We start from the raw sequence: 3,841 nt of genomic DNA, 5'->3' as shown, positions 1-3,841 counted from the left end.
ATTAGCAGATCAGAGGAAGATCAAGTGTCTGCAGAGAGAGACATTAGTAAGAGAAATTTGCCAATTTGCCCTCAGAATCTACAGAACACTGAAGAATGGAGAACCCTGCAAAAGGCTGAGCTGAGACAGAGGAGCCTAAAAATTAGATTACGTACCTCCCTCCACTCACTGTCAGTAATTGCCTCTGCCAAAGGAGCTTATTTTTTTCTGGAGAAAATGAAAATAAAGAGTCCCTGGAGAGTAAGGGTGAAACTCAGAACAGAACAAAAAAAATGATCAGAAAAAAATGTTCCATTGGAATGGTAAGACCTGAAGTTCCAGAATACTAGCACTTTGGCTCACATATCTTGGACTTTCCTTTAGAAAAATTGAACAACTACAGATAGTGATATTTGGAGATCCCAAACCATATGTTCAACTGATCACTCTGCTCTCTCTTACCGTAGAGCTGTTTAGTGTCAAAGTCCCACTTACCTAGACTTCAGGAAACATTTTTGTATTTCACTCTCAAAATTAAGTGGACTTAATAAAAACTGTAAGCAACCTAAATATCCATCAGTAGTAAAATGAAAAAAATGAATTCTAGCATATACATATATTGAAACCCAACACAAGAATTTTTTAAATGAATTGCTGATATACACACAACATGGATGAATCTCAAAGATATTATGTTGAATAAAAGAAGGCACAGAAGAGTGCATACTGTGTATGAAATCAGAATAGACAAAACTAATCTATGGTTTATCCATGGGGAGAGGGAAGATATTAATTGGAAATAACCACCAGGAACGCTTTTGGGTGAAGGAAATGTTCAAGATCTTAATCTGAGTGTTGCTCACATGGCTGTATACATATGTGAAACTATTTAGCTATACACTTATTTATGCATCTTATCTAAATGTATCTTAAAAAATGATAAATATACAAATCAAGATGTACCAGCATTTGAGGAAAGTCTTTAAATGCAGAGACCAAAGGCTGAGTCCCACAAAGTGGGGATCATTGTTGTGATGTATCCCAAGCACCTAGAAAAGTGCCTGGCATATGATAGTTTCTCAGTGCATATTGGTTAACTGAATGAGTATAAACAAGCACACAAATACCAAAGAGAAAATAGGACCTCAGAAAACCACGAGATAAATACAAAACAAAGTTCCAGAATAATTACTATCCTCCCAGAGATAATTCCGTTCATTAAAAAAAAAAAAGTTATTGAAAACTAAAGGTGTAAAAATTGAAAGAAATTCAGTATGAAGGCTGGAAGATAATATGAAATTTTCCAAAAAGTAAAACAAGATTAAGAGATGGCAATTTAGAAGAAATAAGAGTAAGAATAAATTCAGAGGGTCCAATATCTAATTGATATCCTTTCCAAAAAGTGCAGAAAAAAAGCAAGGAGTCAAAATTCTCAAACATAATGCAGTTACCATATAACCCAGCAATTCAACTCTACGGTCTAAACCTCAAAGAACTGAAGACATGTCTACACAACAATGTGTACATAAATGTAGCAGCAACTCAAATGTCTGTCAACTGATAAATAAATAAAATATGGTATATCCAATTGATGGAATATTATTTGGCAATAAGTGCCGTATATATTACAATGTGGATGAAACTTGGAAGCATGCTAAGTGACAGAAGTCACTCACAAAAGGCTTTTGTACAATTCCACTTACATGAAATCTCTAGAATTGGCAAATCTATAGAAACAGAAAATAGATTAGTGGTTGCCTAGGGATGGAGGAAGGAAGAGAGTAGGAGGAATGGGGAGTGTATAGACTTTCTCTTGGGGGTGATGAAAATGTTCTAAAATTGACATTGGCAGGAACGCCTGGGTGGCTCAGTCAGTTAAGCATCTGACTGACTCAGGTCCTGACCTCACGGTTCATGGGTCCGAGCCCCTCATTGCGCTCTGTGCTGCAGCTTGGAGCCTGGATCCTGCTTAGGATTCTGTGTCTCTCTCTCTGCCCATCTCCTGTTCACACTCTGTTTCTCTCTCTCTCAAAAAATAAACATTAAAAAAACATCGATGGCGGTGGTGGTTGATTGGTGAATATACTAAAACCAAATGAACTGTACCTTTAAATGAGTATATTAATATGGTATGTGAAGTATATCTCAACAAGAGTAAAGAAATAGAAATAATACAAGATACTAACCCCAGATGGATTGCAAAACTCCGGAAGGAAAAAGCCCCACTGAGTATTCAGCACAAGGAATGAAAAAAGACAAGGAAAAAAAACACAAAAGACCAAAATCACCCCTACCAACTCACATCACTGAGAAATATTAGATAAAGAAAAGTTCCTAAAAGCTTCCAGTAGAGGAAAAAGGAAGAGGCATAGCATCAAACTATTAAGCAGTTATTTTTAATCTAGAAGTCTCTGGAGCAATATAACCTGGAAATTATCGATATAAATGATTTGCAGCCTAGCAATCTATACCCAGCCAAACTATCAATCAAGTAGGAGGTTAATATAAAGCCATTCTCAAAACATGCAAAATCTAAATAAATATATACTTTAAAAAATTTATTTTGGGGCACCTGGGTGCTCAGTTAAGTGTCCGACTCTTGATTTCAGCTCAGGCCATGATCTCAGGGTCATGAAACAGCCCCAAGTTGGGCTCTGCACTGAGTGTGGAGGCTGCTTGAGATTCTCTTTCTCTGCCCCTCCCCCCTTATCGATATCACCCCAAAACATGCTGTTTGGGGCACTACTAATGAATGTGCTCCACTACAAAGGGTAAACAAGAAAGCAGCAACCATGGGATCTAGTAAAGAGAGGCTATAAGATGGAGAGCGGCAAGATCAAGTCCACAGGACACTTCAGCAAATCTAGAGGAGAGTCCAGTCAGACCAGGTTGGAATATGAGTATGTAGGACTAGAGAAGAGGTATTTGCAAGAAGAGGAAATATAAGTGACAAAATGAGTGATTGTTTACCTGGAAAATCATATAAAGGAGATATTTTGTGGTATTCAGATGTTCAGAGAAAGAAAAAAATCAGGCAATTATTCACGATAGTAAAAGCAGAATATTGTACAAGAAAAAATGTAGTCATAGTCACAAATCGGCTTCACAGTGACCAGTGTTTATACAGACAATGATAAGCACCTCAAATCTGAATCCAATAAAAAAGTGGAAGAGTTCTATTGGGAGGATAAAAGGATTGGGAATTAGGAGAGGAAGGACACTGTGCAGTCAGGGCAGATGTAGTCAGCATACTGGAGCAGCTAGAGTGACAGGGATTGGTCACAGAGGGAGCGTCTGCACGCCACTACAGAAAGTCATTTTGTAGTACTGAAACATCTCATTTGGTTGTAACTGTGTCACCTGAATATCAGCCATGAAATTGGAATGATGGGGAGTGAGATCTTTACCACAATGAAAAGTCCTTGCATGATCTCAGAAATAGCTGAATCAAAAGACAGCACATTGTGTATATTATTCAAGTAAATACCAGAAGAAGAAGAAAAAGAAGAAGAAGAAGAAAAAAAAGCCAAGAGAGTGCAAAGTGAATGAAACCAGGTGGGTGAAGCAGGCCAAGGGACTGATGTTTTTTGGTTACAAGCCTTCTAGATTTGATTCTTTATGTGCGTGTAACACTTGCATAAAAATAAATTTGATTTTTAAGTGAACTGCCACACAGTATGCAAGTGAATATGAATCATCTTTGGCTCTATCTTCCATTCTCTTATCATTAAGCATTAAGAGACAAATTATACCCCAGGGGCTTTTACAGGGTTTCAGTTCCATTATCTCAGTATATTTCAGATAAGACTTGTAGATTTTGTTTTTAGCTGAGAGTTTTAGTTTTGGTTTCCTTAGAGGGTTG

The sequence above is a fragment of the Crocuta crocuta genome, unplaced genomic scaffold, assembly GCF_008692635.1.
Source record: "Crocuta crocuta isolate KB4526 unplaced genomic scaffold, BGI_CrCroc_1.0 scaffold3, whole genome shotgun sequence".
Taxonomy (NCBI): Eukaryota; Metazoa; Chordata; class Mammalia; order Carnivora; family Hyaenidae; genus Crocuta; species Crocuta crocuta.
This window is presented reverse-complemented; position numbering follows the sequence as displayed.